The sequence below is a fragment of the Alosa alosa genome, chromosome 8 (genome assembly GCF_017589495.1).
Source record: "Alosa alosa isolate M-15738 ecotype Scorff River chromosome 8, AALO_Geno_1.1, whole genome shotgun sequence".
In the NCBI taxonomy this organism is placed as follows: Eukaryota; Metazoa; Chordata; class Actinopteri; order Clupeiformes; family Clupeidae; genus Alosa; species Alosa alosa.
Window position 1 is genome coordinate 44695 of NC_063196.1, and position 18078 is coordinate 62772.

The following is an 18078-nucleotide window of genomic DNA, read 5'->3' on the forward strand; positions in this document are numbered from 1 at the left end:
AAGCTATGTATTAAAAAAAACATCATGTTAATGTGGAGGTTTCAGCTGGAAATGTGACCATGTTAGGGAGTAATGTTAGCAATAAAAAAAATGATAAAAAGTAGCGTATGCTGTGCTATTTGAATGATGGAGTGGACACAGCAATTGTCTTCATCATCAGCAGCATGACATGTTACCCAAACCAGACTCTTTGAGCCTGTTAATTATGAAGCTACGTTTGCCACGCTATACATTCTCCTTCTGATTACTGTCCCTCTGCCATGTAATAGCCTATGTGTGCTTACCTCTCCTTACTGAAGTTCAAACTGTTGCTGACATAGGTTACCTGAATCTTGGCCACAGCACATTTCTGCACAATTGACATTCCGCCTTCTGCATGCACTTCATTTATCCATTTTGACGCGCTCAATGAAATCAATTTCACACTCAGTCTAGAAATTTAATATTGAATATTTTAAAAATACAAATAAGTCCTTTTTCAGGGGTAACAAACATTTCAGCCTTGCGGCCTTCATCAGTGTATGATCCCTAACTATTTCCTAATGTTAAGGCAAGCTGCCTCAATTGGTAACACCTGTAGGGATCACAGGATCAACGAGCACTCTGACACAACGGGCCTCACAAGTCATTCATCAGTTGGAGCGCTTGGTGTCTCCAATGTTCGCAATACATCATACAGTACATTAAATAGCCAGACATTACCAATTGAGGCTGTTCGTATTGGTTTGCTTCACTGTTCACCTGAAGAAAATGTTAGTGATGCACCAACATTGAAATTCTGGGCCAATACCGATATTTAAAATTTCACTTTGGCCGATAACGATACCCGATACCGATACCAGTATTTTTTTGATACACCTTTGCTGGCAAAAAAAGTATTCAAAATACATTTCAAATACATAAAATGTATTTTTCAAAATGGGGGGAATTCCCCCCTTAGGTTCTTCATTTACACAATTTGTGGGGGCGGGGCGTCATCTAATAGTAGTATTGAATATACTGTAGTGTGATCATTCACAGCAGTGGCCATCCTAGATTCTGTTTGACTCTCTACACACACACACACACAAACACACACGGAAAATGATGGCTTGTTGTGGGGCAGCCGTGGCCTACTGGTTAGCGCTTCGGACTTGTGACCGGAGGGTTGCCGGTTTGAACCCTGACCAGTAGAAAGCGGCTGAAGTGCCCTTGAGCAAGGCACCTAACCCCTCACTGCTCCCCGAGCAACGCTGTTGTTGCAGGCAGCTCACTGCGCCGGGATTAGTGTGTGCTTCACCTCACTGTGTGCTGAGTGTGTTTCACTAATTCACGGATTGGGATAAATGCAGAGACTATATTTCCCTCAAGAGATCAAAAGAGTATGAATACTTATATACTATACTTAAATTCATATAAAGTGTATTTAGTTAATAATGTATAGTATTTTATAATCTGCATAATTACTAGTTGCTAAACATATATAGTCATTTGAATACTTCATATTGATTTTTAAACTATTACACTTAGGCATATCTTTAATGTGGTGTGTTGGTCTAATTGAGTGCACATTGGTGATGTGTAGGTGTACTTTAAGAAATATGTGAGAGTAATTAGCCTTCAGTCTCATGGTTTTAGGCTAGTGAATAAAAGTTGTGCATAATGCATAAGGATATGTGGATGCAATTCATTATGTTTTCTATGTCATTAGATAAAATAAATGTTCAAAAAACTAACAAGTCAAAAAAAATCTTTCTGGGATCATAGAAGAGATAAGTGTCTTGCAATGTTCATTAATGATTTTAGTGAGCACTACTGACAGACGTGACCTGAGCGTGTGTGTGTGTGTGTGTGTTGTATTATGCACAATACCCTCAATCCCGCAGTGAAATTTAGACCCTGGAGAGAGAAGAAAATAACTTTAAGCTTGCATATCCCTCTGCTACTCCCTATGGAAAGTTTTCAGATCTGCACTCTTAGAATAGGTTGGCGACACTTATCAGCGATTCAGTCGTGGCCAGCATATTTGAAAATATCGGCCACTAATATCGGCCGTTTCGCAGATGGCCGATAGCAGCAAAAAAGGCCCATATCGGCCGATATATCGTTGCATCACCAGAAATTGAATGTGTGAGTATAGCTATTTGCTTAACCTGATACAACTTGCTAGATAGTTAATTTTATGCCGTCATGAAGTGGAGCTGAGTTCTTCATTAGGATATGTCATGCCATTTACACAACTCGTGAACAAGGAAGGTTTCACTTATGAATTGCAGGTTTCAGTTAATTTCCACCCCTGAGGTACAGACATCATGAGGTGCAGATGTTGAGAGAGCCTGACGTGATAAGTGGGCACTGTGTTCCATTTGGTCAGTGGTCTTAGTAAAAATTTCTTTCTTTATATTGACCTTGTATAGAATGATTCAAAAACATTGTTAGGTTAATTCTACTATGTTCATATAGAATATCTGATATTAACATGTTAATAACATTTTGGGGTTGGTCCTTGAGTCCTTGAGAGGGGTTGGTCAGTACCATCTGAAGGGAATAAGTCTAAATTCATCATAACGGCCACAGCAAAGAAGGGTTTGTTGGTATTTGTCGGTGCCCGCTTTAAGGGATTGCGGTTTGTCTGGTTACGTTGCTGATCGGATAATAAACATCCACAGCAATGAAGAGGATCAAATAATTTGGCGGTATTTGTTGGCAGAGAACCCATCATGAGTCTGTTCTTCCAAAGCTACACCAGCATGTTGATTTTCCAACAAGAGGAGACAACAACCTGGACCTGGTCTACACTACACACAAAGGAGCACACAAAGCCACCCCCCTCCCCCACATTGGACTTTCTGACCATATCACTGTTATGCTAATGCCCGCATACAGACAAAGAGTAAAAGCAAACAAACCGGTTCGTAAGCAGGTAAAAGTGTGTCCTGAGGGAGCCTCCGATGCTCTTCAAGACTGCTTTGACACAACAGACTGGGAAATGTTTAAGCAGGCAGCCACTTACAACAACCAGACAGACATAGAGGAGTATACAGACACTGTAACCTCTTACATCACCAAGTGCATCGATGATGTGACCCATACAAAAGACATCATCACTCGGGCTAACTGGAAGCCATGGCTGACTGAGGGCTGTTGAGGGCCAGAGACAAAGCCTACAGAGCTGGGGATGAAGCTGGCATGAGAACAGCAAGAGCCAACCTGTCCCGTGGCATCAAGGAAGCAAAAAAAGAATACACTCACAAGATAACCACCCACTTCAAAGACAGCAGGAACGCACAAAGCCTATGGCAGGGCATTCAGGCCCTCACGGATTACAAGCCCGCGCCACAGAGCTGTGAGAGCAACATCCCTCTGCTCAACAATCTGAACCGCTTCTTTGCTCGCTTTGAAGCACAAAACAGCACTTGCCCACAGAAGACCCCTCCCCCTCTACACGAGCAGCCCCTGTCCCTCTCTGCTGATGCCAGCTAGCTTAGCTGTGCTTGTGGAACGTTGGTAAACCTCACTCCCCGACGCCTCAAGAGTGCTGCTGGCATGCGAGCCAGTAGCCTGGGCTATTGGCTCAATTGTTAGCGCGCTCGCCTCCCGATCCGAGGTGCTGCTGGTTGCGGGTTTGAGTCCAGGCGTGTGCAGGGCTGAATCGCGCAGGTTCAACACAACACAGGTTACACTGACAGCGTGAAGAGGACACTTGCTGCTATCAACACCCGTAAGGCAACAGGCCCAGACAACATCCCAGGTCGTGTGCTGAAGGACTGCACAAAGGAGCTTAAAGAGCAGTTTGTAGGTTGAATTTATAACTGAATTAATGCTTAATATTGTCTGAAGAGGTCTTTTAAAAACACGTATGTAGACATTACTATGTAACACAAAACCTAAAATAGAAATGTTGATGAAAATGTGCTTATTTTAAGCTAGGATAAGGACTACGCCTTTCCCGCTATAGCAACGCGTCATATGACGTAGGCAGCAGTGGCGATTGCTGCTCTTTGGAACAGGGGAAGCTCTGATAAAAATGGTCAATTATTCAGCTAATATTATTAAGGTGCTATATTGTTCTTTGAGGGCAACATTTATCCCAAAACCCAGAATAGGCCAAACAGTAGGCTATAGAGTTGACATGGCATAATGTAGCCTACACCATAGATGTATATTATGTCTATGGCCTACACCGTTATATAGCGCGCTACCTAACTTAGCCTAAATACACAACTGAAACAAAAGCAAGTCACAAACTCTGTAACTCCACATTACGGTTTTATTTACAGTATGCTATTTACAAAGACAAATAGAAACCGACTGTATTGCTCCCAAAATATGAGAATTTGAGCTGGAACTTGCCTTGCCTCTCGACTTCACCTGCCAACACTAACGTTAAAGGAGAATTCCGGTGTGATTTTGACCTAAAGTGTTTTGAAACATGACGCCGAGTGTGAACCTATGTCTCATAGCCCATCTCGGCTTGTCCCCTGCACTCCGACTAAATTCAAGATGGCTGCAAACGCTAAACTTCGTGAAGACACTGTCTGTATAAATCGTCTTGTAAGTAAACTACCAGTGCTTTTTCAAAGTTCTCAATGTCTCATTTTAAATATCAGGGCCCTGGGAAGTATACCAATGAAGTGTGGAGATACGTTGAGCCTCGTAAATGGTGTAAAACAGTGATTTATTTGCATGGCTAGACCGATGCCCGAGGCACCAGCATTAGCCGCCTTGTTGGTAGCATCGGCTAACTAGCGCCAGATTTCGGAGTGCAGGGGACAAGCCGAGATGGGCTATGAGACATAGGTTCACACTCGGTGTCATGTTTCAAAACACTTTAGGTCAAAATCACACCGGAATTCTCCTTTAACGCATCCCCTTGAACTTGAACCACTTCCTGTCAGATCGCGACATATGCTGTCAGTCAAAAAGAGTCCAGCCTCTATGACGGTTCCTCCAATCATCACATAGATATATATACTGTCAGTATATATATCTATGCAATCATCATACAGAAGCTCGGCGTCCAGGCCATCCCACTGTCCCAGGCGTGTTCGACTTGAGGCAGATCTGTGCAGATCTGACTTGATGTGATGCATGCTGGGTTGAACACAATGCATACTGGGATGGACGCAATGCTTGCTGGTTAGAAATTCTGTCCGACTTCTGTCAGCCGGGGAGGGACTTACCACCGTGACACCATGTCACATGACCTTAAAATATCGCGGGAGTCTTAGCCTGCAGACAGATCTTGCAGTTGCCTTCCACGAGCTGCACGAGCTAAAACACGCCCTCATGACGTCAGTTCAACGACGTGATAGGGCCATTTGGGAGGAATGTCCTCATGACGATTATGACGGGAGTCTCATGCTGCTTCCTTATGTTGGAATATGCGAAAATCAACAGAAATCCAAGGGATACCTTCTTATGCGTGATTTCTGCAACAATGGTAGGCTAGCCTACTGAAAACGTTTGGATATTCTGTTATTTTCTGCTGTTGGTTAAATAGATAGACACACATATAGGGAAAACACTTGATATTGAATGCTACAAAGCAGGCCTGTTAACTGTATGACAACAGTGGTTTATTTAAACTACATCATAAGAATTTATTTCGTCAGTCATCATGCTCATTTTAATGAGTAAGAATGAAAGTTCTGCTGTATTTATCGCAAACAAAATTCTGCGATATCTCTCGCGATGTCTCCCGCGAGTCATGTCAGGCAGACTGTAGCCTGTCTGTCCGGGATGAGCTGCCCCAGAGCCCGTCTACGGAGAGCCTCCCCACTCTCTATTAATCCCATACAAACCCAACTTGGCTGCAGTTCACCAGAGTTCACCTAGATGGCGATCGCGGGCGAGTCCAAAATACATGGGGTCCTATGGAGCTACATGGCTACATTTATTGTTTTCACCTATTTAACAACTGAAACCCTCAGATTTTATTTAATTTTTCGCAAAATGGATATGGATTATCAATCAAAAGTGAAATAATCCGGAAGTCATGTGCTTTCGTTTTCTTACAGGTTGGGTCGTTGCCCATAACACGCTAGCATTGATGCTATGCTATGCTATGATCATGCTAATGAATGACGTCATTGACACGTTTGAAAGGCTTTTTAGAACAATTAAGTGACTTTAAAAAATATAAAACTCAACCAAGTGTATTGTCTTTGCCACCCCTTTCGAATACAATATTCAAATTACTTGAAAAAAAATTATATCCCGAGAAAAGTGGATTTTGAGGGGTACAGCTCCATAGACCTCCATTCATTCTGGACTCGCCCGCGAGCACCCCTAGATGCAGTACCACACCGGAAGCGTTCCGAGAGTGAAGGTTCTCCCCTTATTAGACATTCTCTGGCTGCCCTCTGTTGTAGCTCCTCCTGGCTAGCCTCTGAAGATCACGTTTACGTAGAAAGCCAGACCAAGTCAGACCTGCCTCAAGTCGAACACGCCTATTTCACTCCCAGAGACGCCGAGCTTCCCTGGAAATGACGATTTTGTGGCGCTTGTCCAATAAAGAGCTAGCTTTTCTGCACTGAGATCAGCCAACTCTTTGAAAGTCCAGTGAAGCCGAGCGTCTATGGATTTTTTGCATGTTTTTTTGATGGATCGTGTCGTCACAGCAATGTATTACGGGTGCGAAATTACGATAAAAGACCAGCAAAACCTTATTGCTGAACAAACTAGCCATGAAGATGAAAATGTTTTCAGCATGTTCTAGTTGGAATAGTAGGCTAGAAGCTAATGTAGGCTAATAGTGTTATTTGATGCGATTTTCCGTAATATTTTAGAGGAGGCTGAGCTTCCCCTGTAGTCTTAGAGCAATCGCCTCTGGTAGGCAGAGGCAAATAAGAGCTCGCGTTCAGTTCTCTCATTGTGGATGTAGATGTAGTTAGAGCAGTAGTGAGAGACAGAGCGAGAGATAGAGAAAGTTTTAGAGAGAGTTTTAGAGAAGTCATGATGGTCAACTAGACTGCATTTCCGGCGGGAACTGCGAAAGTGTGCTTGCCCTGGTCCGGTCACCAACGTGAGCAGACAGTGACATACGCTATGCTGAACCTGGCTTGATCCAAGCATTCTAACAGTGCCTTTCAGTGTTGGAGCAGTGGCAATACCTCAAAAGCTCTATTCAACTATTGCCTTGTGGGGTGAATGCGGTTCGTTGAATTTTACCTGTGGCCTGCCTTTGAATTTAGCTTCTATGACTAAAATCAAATAAATAAAATAAAACAACAGCAGTGATTGGCTGCAAAAAGTAAATAATGTCACACGTCTTGCACCTCTCAAACTGGGCTATCAGGTAACCTAGAGAAAAATTTTAAATTATGAAATATGACTAAGGCATTAAAATGCTGCTTGTTTGTCAGGATACTTTTTCACTGATTTATTTAAAAAATATGAGCTATGAGTGTGAATGTTATATATTCCATCCCCTAATTCTGTTTTACTGGTTTATTTGACAAATAATCTATATGGATTTGCTCTATAAAGACCTTATGTCTGTTTGGGATTGTTTTGAGAGCCTATTGATGTATCTCAGAATAAAGGAATGTCCACAACATTAGTGATGTTTTTTTTTGTGTGTGTGAATGTATTTTACTTAACTCATTGAATGTAGCTGGATACTCATGAACGCATGTCTCTAATAGCCACAATAGGAGTAATAACACCGTATTTTGTGTGGCCCATAACGACCCAGTGGATCATGAAAATGTGCCAAATTTCACATTCCTTGCTTGTTGTTGGTACATTAATCCCAGATTGCCACTTATCTGTGACTTCTTCATTGAGGGATTGCTTAGCAGTACTGTCCGCTTTCTTATTTCCCCTCAGACCAACATGGCCTGGGACCCAGCAAAAAACTACACTGAAGTTCTGGTTCTTTAGACGTTCTAGTTGATCAAGCTCAGCTTTGGTTGTACTTTTTGCGTGACATTAAAGCCTACTGGAAAGATTTTTAATTGCAATTTAATTGAATGCAATTTACTTTTACGATTAAATAAAATTAATGTATCCCTCTCACCCATAGTTTTCTATTTATTTACAAATGTACATAGGCCTACTGTAATTACGTGTATACATAGTTATTCTACTAATCTTTATACTATTCATCCTGCACATAGACTTATTCTTACTACTCTTATAATGTTGTTTCTGCACTACAATGACTGTTTCCACACTGGACAAAAAAGAGAAAAAGTCCGCTTCAACCAGGGTTTTCTGCTCCCACTTGTTTTTATTTTTCCGTGACGTTTTGGGTAATCACCCTTCTTCAGACGTCTACTGTTTCCACACTGCACATAGCTGTATGTCATGTACATATCTGTTATATATTTGTCATATTGAATATCCATATTTATTCTGTTTTATTATATTCTGTTAATACACTGCATATATCTATATTATTATTTCTACTATTATAATGTTACTGCTACATCTACATACATTATTCTACTTATTGTATGAGATAACTGCTAATACACTGCACATATTTATATTTAATTCATATTACTCTAAACCACCTTCTGTAAATCAACTGTATACTACTGTCTACATTGCACTATATTTCTTGACCTGTCTCTGTATATTTCATCACCTTTCTATACTTTGCATCACATTGCATGCATACTGTAGCTACATGAATCACAGCTAAGATCCTTGGTTGCTATGAAGGCCAGTCGTTCTAAATGGATGGTTGCTAGGGCCAAAGGCCAGTTATCTCTGCCGTTGTCAAGCGGGCATATCCTAACTTTATCTTATTTTAAACATCTCTATTTTACTTAGCCTACATCCATACAGTGAGTCCCATTAAGAAGTGGCCACTTCATTCGCGCTTAATGTGATTCACGCAGCCACATTATTAAACTAGAAATGCAATTCCAAGGAATTACCAGTGCATGAAAATGCTAAAGTTGTGATGTAAAATATCATGTATCATAGTTAAAATAGATAATACAGAGATGGTTACTACGGTGATGCTAGGATAGACATGGTGGCTGCATAGCTTAATAAAAGTTGATAGTTTAAAAGTAGACTGTTTAAAAGCTGAATGTAGATAGTTTAAAAGTTGTTGATAGCCAGTAGATAGTTTAAAAGTTGTTGATAGACAGCTAGTTTAATAGATAGTTTAAAAGTAGACCGTTTAAAAGTTGAAGGTAAATAGTTTAAAAGTTGTTGACAGACTGGAAGTTAAATGAATGTGTATAGGTAGATATTTGACGATAATTTGACGAAAGTTGGAATGGCTCTATAGTTTGCTAGCAGTTATGCTAAGATTTTTAACTATGCTAACCATGCTATTTAGCTAATGTTTTATAGCAGTGCTAGTAATGCTAACATGCTAACCATGCTACTTAGCTAAAGTTCAGTAGTTTAAAGGGTTAAATTGTTTAACAGTGAAATGTTGTAGTGAGGACTTTTATTTTGAAACAGTTTTTGGCAGAGGAAGCAGTTCAACAGGATGTGTAGACTTAATAGGGCCAGTTTGTATGCTTAAAGCCTGAGACTGGCAGTTGATCCAGGTGGCCTGAACACCTGCCATAGGATTCTAATTGCTTAGCGGCCGTATTATGATGTCTGTCGGCAATGTTAAGTCTATGGGGATTTTTAAAAGTTTTTCTTTAATAGTTTAAAAAGTATAAAAGTTTCAAAGTTGAAAAGACATAGCAGCTTAAATCCGTTTGAATACCTCGTTACAAAGTTTGAATGAAGTATCTAAGTTAAACTGTTCAAGAGAAATAGCGTACGGAAAAAGTGGTAAGCGGAATAATAATAATAAGAAGAAGTTGTTGCCTAGGAAGAACAGTACAGTGCATTTTCATGCACTGTAATTAATCTGTCACCATATGCCTATGCCAACGTTTGCAAAGAGGAGAATCTTTTAATTTGATTCACAATGAAACGTTACATTTAATGTACATGTAAACAATGAGTAGGCTAGTTTTGGTTGTTGTTGGTGGTGTTACTGCATCCCTTAGTTATGCCTACAATGCAAAATTGTTCCCTCGTGATTGTTAGGCGCATTTCAAAACATCGTGACGTGAAATGCCACCACAAAACATTGTTTGTGAATCGGTCTTATTAGGAGTCCTGCGCAAGCTGTCACAGACTCAGGTGCTACTTTTAGGGCTAAAATGCTTCCTGAATTACTCTTAGTAAAAAAAATAGGAGTCCTAAAGTTACGAGTGACAAAGTTACGAGTACAAGCATCTCATATCAAATGACCATGGCATTACGCTAACAGGGCTGCCAACTTTTCAAAAAACCTTGGAGTGAGATTTGGTGGGGCCAACCAAAATTTTGCTGCGGAAATTTTTGTTTGGCTCATTCAGCATTATACCGTACAGTAAAAAAAAACGTACATCAGTGGTTCTCAGGTGTAGGGACCAGGCATGGACGGATTATGAACTTTTGGGCCCCTGAGCCCACATGTACTAAGGGCTCCCCACTAATTGTCGCATAGGTGGAAGGGGGGTTTGGGGGTCCTCCCCCAGAATTTTTTTAATTTGTTTGATGTGATTTCCTGTATTCTGGTGCATTTTGGGGATGGCCAATACTAAATTCAATCAGATTCATAGCCTACATCCTGATGTGTTGATATTGAGGCAATGATTCCATGCAAAGGCTTGGGCTTCAGGGCCCCCTGACACCTTGGGCCCCTGGGTCTGGGCCCGGAAGGCCTGTGCAGTAATCCATCCCTGGGACCAGGGTCCTGGAGTTAAATTAGCATTGGTATCAAAGGGATCTAGCCTACTAGTAGGACCATGGGCGTCGGAGGCATTCTGAAAATGGGTGGGACATTTCAGTGGGGGGTATGGGGTCCACCCCCAGAAATTTTTTTTTGGACTAGATGCAATTTCCTGAATTCTGGTACATTTTAACAGGTTATTTAGATACTTCTATATAACAAAATAAAGCCAGCCTACGAAATTAATAAAAAGTAAATCATGCATAATTTAAAAATAACTCGATAGGCTACTTGGCTACGCAATAAGGTTTCCATTACAGCACCGCAGACGTTCAATGAACGCATGAAAGTGGATGGTTTGTTTGAAATCCCAACACTCTTTCAACTATATAAGTAATGGTGATCATCAAATACCTCCCTAGATTTCAGTGCCCATCAGTCCCAACATTTAACAATATAATCAAACAGTCCAAAAGTAAATTAAATATCAAACTAAACCCGAAAATGTCATGCTTTTGAAGGCCTACCAGTATGCCGCTCCAAGAAACGCATCTCAAAATAAAACTTGCATAAGAAATAAAGGGCTGTCTCGAATACAATCCTGCCCCTAAAGGCCTGTACTTTATCTTAAGACCCCGGCCATAATTTGAGGATTTACAGTATCTAAGTAGACAAACTAGCTTCAGATATCCAACAGAGTGAATACGAGATTGTGCAGTCGCTGTGGTTAGTGACGTGATGCTGTTAATGGGGAGTTTTACATAGCCTAGCGTAAACCTATAGGTTATTATTTATTTATGCATTACCTATAAGGCTTTTTACCTTATCAAAAGTGAGGGGGACGACTGATCTCTTCAACACTGCAGGGGATTTGGCGCTTGTCACTGTGTGTGTGACAGCAGAATGGGAGAATGTGTGTAGTTTATGAGCGATTTACGCGCAAATGGGAGAATCCAATGAAAATGACAATGAAGCACTAAACAGATGCTGAAAACAGCACTGGTATTTCGCACGGCAAAAGTGTGTGTGTTTGTGTGTGTGTGGGGGGGTCCAAACTAACACTAACAATTTTAAAAGTGGGTGGGTGTTTGGTAAGAATTTAAGAAATGTTTTTATATTTTAACTTTTAAATGCATCAATCAGGTGCACTTTCAAAATAAATTCTGAGGTCAGACTTGCTTATTTTTATGGAAATATTTGTGCTGTAGCCTAAGCTATTTTGCACTTCAGAATTATGACCATGCATACACAGGTGGAATAGTTATGGATATTGCAATAAGTTCACAACCACAAAAACATAGGCCTACATTTCACAGTTCAGAAACATTTCAGCACTCCATGAAATTATGCAGAAGTGGTCACCTGTGTTATTCAGCTAGTTCATTTAAGATAATATATTGGTCATTGCAAGCCTATAGCCTACTACATGCTATTCCTTTTTCAGGATGTACCCATATCTGCATGATGTGAATGTTTGCATATGGCTTATGTCAGGCTTTATGTCAATATTTGTGTCTCGTTATTTGATTTTCTTCATATTGCATTAATGTCACTAGGAAGCATGCCAATATAATGATTATCATATAATCATATAATATGATTAGCCTAAATTGCATGTCGGTTCAATGATAATTTTCTCGCGAACCATTTATCACAGCAACTTGGCGCTAATATCATTGGAAAGCTTAGATTCCGTTTGTTCACATGATGTGTGATATCATATGTATAGGTTTAGTTTAGTTGAACCTCATCTGCCAGGTATTTGACCTACCAGGTTGACACTTCAGCGTGAAAAACACTCAATAACACTCAAAACATACCTGAAGCCGGGGAAATGCGGGGGAGATGCGAATGGGATGGCTTCTGAAGTAGCATCGCAAATGAGAGAAAATTTAGAAAATTCCACAGACAGGGGGTGCTCTTGAACCCTCTCACCGTCTCTGAAAGCATAACCGTGGCTCAACAGGTAGATCTATAGTAAGACTAAACTCATTTTTCAGGCATCTGACCGACCGGGTTGACACTTCAGCGTGAGAAATCGGGGGGGTGGCGTGTGAGTGTGTGAAACTAATCAAATGCGTGTGTCTCACGGCCAATGCGTGAGAGTTGGCAGCTATGCGCTAAGCAACATAAATCGCATAACGTTACAGCAACATCTGCTCCCTATGACCTAGCTAGCTAGCTTCTAGCCACACAAGAAATGAATTATGTTAAATCTCCGCTTAGCATTCTAATAACAGAAGGGGCACATTTATGTGGACCACTACAACAGGACTCATTATGTCTGTAACTCTATAAAACACTTACTTTCATAAAGGAAGCACACCATCCAGCACATACACATGGAAACCGATATTTTAGGTACTTGGCCACGAACTCAAAACGTGTCTCTCTGAAGCTCTGTTCTAGAATCTTTGCCCTGAAGTCTGTTCCAGTTGCTAGGCAACATCAAATAAACAAAATGAGAGTCTTTTCAAGGTATTAAAAGTGTGCGTGTGATTACGAATGGATGTGTGTGGTTTGCAATTAGAATAAACAAGAAATAACATTTCCAATAATTTCCCATGATAAATTACATAATATTTGCACCTTCCTTACTTGTGAAGCTCACACCGTATTTCAAGTACACTAGTGAAATGTAATACAACGTCGCCACCTAGTGTTCAGATGTAGGCTATTTAACATTAATGTGACATTATTGCTTGCTTATTCTTTCGTCAACTCCAGGCTTTTAGGAAAACAATCTTTTTATCATAGTTCCCTCTTCAATGAGCGATTACCAGCTCGTTTTTGTAACAGAGATAGCTGTTTATTGTCCCTAGGTTTACAGAAACACCTATTCATATTAATACGTAGCCTATGGAGTGCTGCCGACCACTGTTCATTACGGCCCAGAATGCCTTGCATGTCTTTATAACAAAACAACACAGTAAAACCTAAATGCCCGTAAACATATGCATTTGCATACTTGTAACATTTTTAATAATACTCTCCCATCATGATATTTAACAATAATGAAAAATGTAATTTGAATACCGTCAATGTGAAAACAACTCTATTATGTAAGCAATATATAGCTACTGTTCTCCTTACTATTTCAGTTTGTAAGTCCATACTATCCCATGGCAGAGCAAGGATTTCATGATTGGGCAAGGTTGCCTGGAGACATTGTGGCTGCCCACAGACGTTGAGCTTACTTGGAAGGCATTGTGATAGAAGGTGAATGGTGTGAATGGTGAGAGTTAGCAAAAAGATGGAAACTTCTGGAATATTTCTTTTTTTTTTTTAGCTTATGCACCCTCACATTGGAGTCCCCAGTTCATATACAAAATTTGGTATCTATATGTGACAGTGTTCCTGAGATATGGACGACTTCCTGTTTCGGAGCTTCGCCAACGATTTTGTTTGGCTGTGACAGGCAAACGCTTTCGAAAATCAAAAATCCTTCTGGTAACTTTTGTGAGGCTTGGTCCAAGGATAATGTACATCAAGTTTCGTGGCATTCGGATCAAATTTTTGACCTTTGACCTTCATCCAATATGGCGGACGAACGACATGCCCACCTGACGTCATCTTCGCGTGCAACTTACACCGGTACTGACCAGACGTTTTAAAGTTGGAACGGTGTCTCTGTCTCAAAGGGCCTAGGCGCTAGAGCTGACAAAAAATTAGGGAGACTGAATCAAGTCCACCATCAAAACCTGATTCTGGCGCGGGCGGGACTGGAGGACCAAGTGCTAACGTTAGCAGACATTCTGCACAACGAAAACGAGCTCTTAGCAGAGTAAGTCTTACTTTTAATTATTTTAACTCTTAATTTGTGTGATTTCGTAATTTTTTTATTCTAATCATTTCAGTGATTCCAGCGTTTATGTTTTGGGAAATCCACCATCTAACTAGTAACATGCATGTAATCTTGGCTATTGCATTAGCAAACATGATTTGATAACCGGAATAGCTAAAATGGCCAATCATATGGATAAAAAATGTGTTGACTGTGCAAGTTCTTAGCATCAGTACTTCGGTCCAATAATACAGAGAGAGGGAGAGAGACTGAGCTTTAGGACAGGTTGTCGTTAATTGTCTGCCTTCTGACATGAATTTAGCAGTTTGAGCAATGCTATAGGTATTGGCAGGCAGCTAGCCCAACTCTCCCGTTTCCCCCGCATTTCAATTCAGTTCTCCCACCCTCCTCACGTCTGATTTTGTATCCCGTAGGCTACTCTCCGGTAAATTGCAAGGTCCAAATATTACTCAATATGCAGAAATCTCCTAGATTCTGCCACTGAAATGTTGACAGGTATAGGCTCTCATTACGAATCTTCTTACCATAGAAATCAAATTATACATAATTGAAAATGCAATGAGTTTATTTCTAATTGCTAAAATAATGATTTGTTGTACTGTATGGTATAAGATAGGTCTATTACACAACATAAATTGTCACTAGGCTATGCTGGAGACCCAAATACAATCTCCTTTGGGAACCAATGGCTTACAGTATCAAGCAGACTTCAGCTGCCACCTCTTGGCGAAAAGTTAGTAGTTTTAGTTAGTAATTTTACATACAGTATCAGTAGCCACTTCTAAATGGGACCCACTGTAGCTCCCTGGGACATTATAATGCTGGTTGTGCAAACAAGTCACAATTGTACAGAAGGCATTTATTTGAAAGCCATTTATCCATGTCAGAGGTGACTTTGCCACCAAATTATCAAATTCTAAGTTTAGTTTTAGTAATGCTTTTAGTAATGTGTTTGAATAGAGGTTTTGACATGTCAGAGTTGCTTTGGTTTTATATCTTTTTTTTTTACTGATTTATTACTGATCCAGTTGGTAACTAAGCTTGTATCCTATTTTATTGTGTGCTTTTGTTGTGTTTTCAGATTTTGGCAGAGAGTGCAGCCAGTAATGAAGGGACAGATGCACCTAGCACTGTAGATTTTGAAGATACAGAGGGCTTCTTTTTACACAGTCCAGAACCATTAGTCCTTCATCGTGGGTCACAGTGCAACATCAAATGTCTGCAACGTTCATCAGGTAGTGTAACTTGTATGTATCATTAGCTGTATATGGCACAAATATTTACAAATTACATCTGATGGTAGAAAGAAGACATTTCATACTGGACTGTATTGTTGTGGCTGTGCATGTGTTGTGACCACTGACTATGTGATGTTGTACAACTAACAACATTAATCTATTTTCATCTTAGCTGTTCAGGTAAAGCCTGAGATGGTTAGTATGGGGACTCAGACTGAATGGTTTGAGGAACAAACATCAACTCCACTGCCCAGTCCTGTCCAAAGTGAGGACGAATCATCCTCTGATGTCATGGACCATTCTGATCTGACATGGATCCCAGACGAGGAGATGAGTAGTGAGTCATCTGATGAGGAGAATCCAGAAGAGCCAATACAGGAATCCTTCAATGACTCCAAGTAAAACAATGAATACCTATTTTTATTTTGATTGTGTCCACAAATTGTCACAGTCAGCATTAATGAGCATTCTCCTTTTCTTTTTCCAGTGTGGCTGACAAGTTCATTGTTTGTCTAAGCCAGCTGATGTGTCTGTTCACTGTTTGCTCGGTCTGTTGTGGGGAAACCCAGGGACAAATAGAGTACCAGGAAGGGACGTACATAAAAATCAAGCAGGTAAGAGGATATTTTTTAACTGTTTGTCTAGAGTTGAATCATGGCCTTACCCTGGAAATCCAGAGGAAGCGTGAGCGACTTTGAATTTGGCTTGTGTATATACTGTATACATTATTGGTATTAGTAGTTGTATTAATTTCCTGTTTCATATACATCGTTCAGGCCTGCACAGCATGTGGCTATCAGCGTTACTGGCAGAATCAAAATATGCTGCACCAAAACATGCCAGCCTGCAATCTTCTACTTAGCGGTGCCATTCACTTTTCGGCCTGCATGGCTACTCAGACAATCAGGATGCTGAAGCTGTTTGGGCTGCAGTGCATCAGTGCCAGCACTTTTTTCCGCCATCAGCGTCACTACACAATTCCTACCATCGTGCAGGCCTGGCAGAAGGAGCAGAGAGGGATCATCAGAGAGCTGAAGGAGATTGGGGGTGGACTGATCCTCTCTGGTGACTGCAGGTAGGATGATTCAGCTTTTATTGCTAATACACAAAACAGACCAACACAGTATTAACAGATTCATAAAGTGCCTGTGATTTTTGTTTCCATTAACAAAAAACCTGACTCTCCTGGACATTGTGCCAAATATGGAACGTATTCCTTGATTGAAGACCGAATAAACAAGGTTTTGGATCTTCAACTTGTCCAGGTAGGTTAATATCCTAGACACATAAATCAGGTGTCAGGTTTAAAAGCTACTGATATGACCAAATCTTTTTTTTTTTTTTGTTAGAGCTCCGAGGTCCCAAGCAGCACCTGGTGTGAGATAGAGGGTCTGAAGCGCAGTGTGCGGTTCCTGAAGGACCAAGGCATGCAGTTGTCAGCCCTAATAACCGACAGAAATCGGCAGGTAAAAATGCTTGTACAGATAGATGGACCTCTATCATAACATCTACTGTAAAACTACTGTGAACTTGAAGTAAATATTCTCATTCTTAATGTGATGCATATTATAGGTTGCTAAGTGGGTCCGTGAGGAGTTGTGTCCAGAAGGAACAAGGCATTTCTACGACATCTGGCATATTGGGAAAAGTATGTAACATAATGTCGGTGCCGTAATTTTGCTTTGGATGTTATTTGTGATTCTAGTAGCTTTTTCAATATTTCACGTTTCTGCTCTGGAACAGGTCTACAAAAAGCACTGGATACTGTGGCCAAGGAGAAAGATTGCGAGGACCTGAAGCTATGGAGACCCGCCATCATCAACCATTTATACTGGACTGCGGCTTCCATCCCAAATGGTGATCCTGATCAGATGGAGGCCAAGTGGCAGAGCATGTTGAACCATGTTCAGGATGTACATGAACACAACTACCCTTTATTTCCACAATGTGCGCACCCACCTCTGGAAGGAGAGGGAAGGAACAAGCAGTGGCTTGAACCAGGTACAATAGAGTGTACAATTGCATTGTGCTTGACAAAGATTTGTTTGAGTATGCTACTAATTGCCTTAGAGATGTAACGCATAACCATTTGTAGAGGAAGAACGACATTCTGCAGGTCCCATCACGTCTGAATTATATGTTTGTTCAACAGCCTTATTAAAGATGAAAAGTAAAACATGTGATTTAAATGTAGTCATGCCTTGTCAGTGTTGTAATAATGATAATAATACTTATACAATACACTGTTTTATACAGGATCAACAGCCGCGGTAAAGTTGGACAGTGTTGCTTCCAGAGGCATTCAATTCATTAATCCTTTAATTTGCGCCAAAGCAGACCGGCTTCTCTTTTCTTGGAATGTACAGCAG

General features: G+C 40.6%; 1 protein-coding gene across 5 annotated transcripts in view; it reads right to left on the reverse strand.

The window, feature by feature from the left end:
- hivep2a (HIVEP zinc finger 2a) overlaps positions 1 to 18078 on the reverse strand; it is a 121580-nt gene that overhangs the window by 44677 nt on the left and 58825 nt on the right. Inside the window, exon 4 of one of the 5 annotated variants that reach the window (XM_048251205.1) lies at positions 16695 to 16807. The exons of the other annotated variants lie outside the window; for them this stretch is intronic. The gene's annotated coding sequence lies outside the window, so the exon portion shown is untranslated. The remainder of the gene's footprint in view (positions 1 to 16694; positions 16808 to 18078) is intronic. 5 annotated transcript variants of the gene reach the window in all.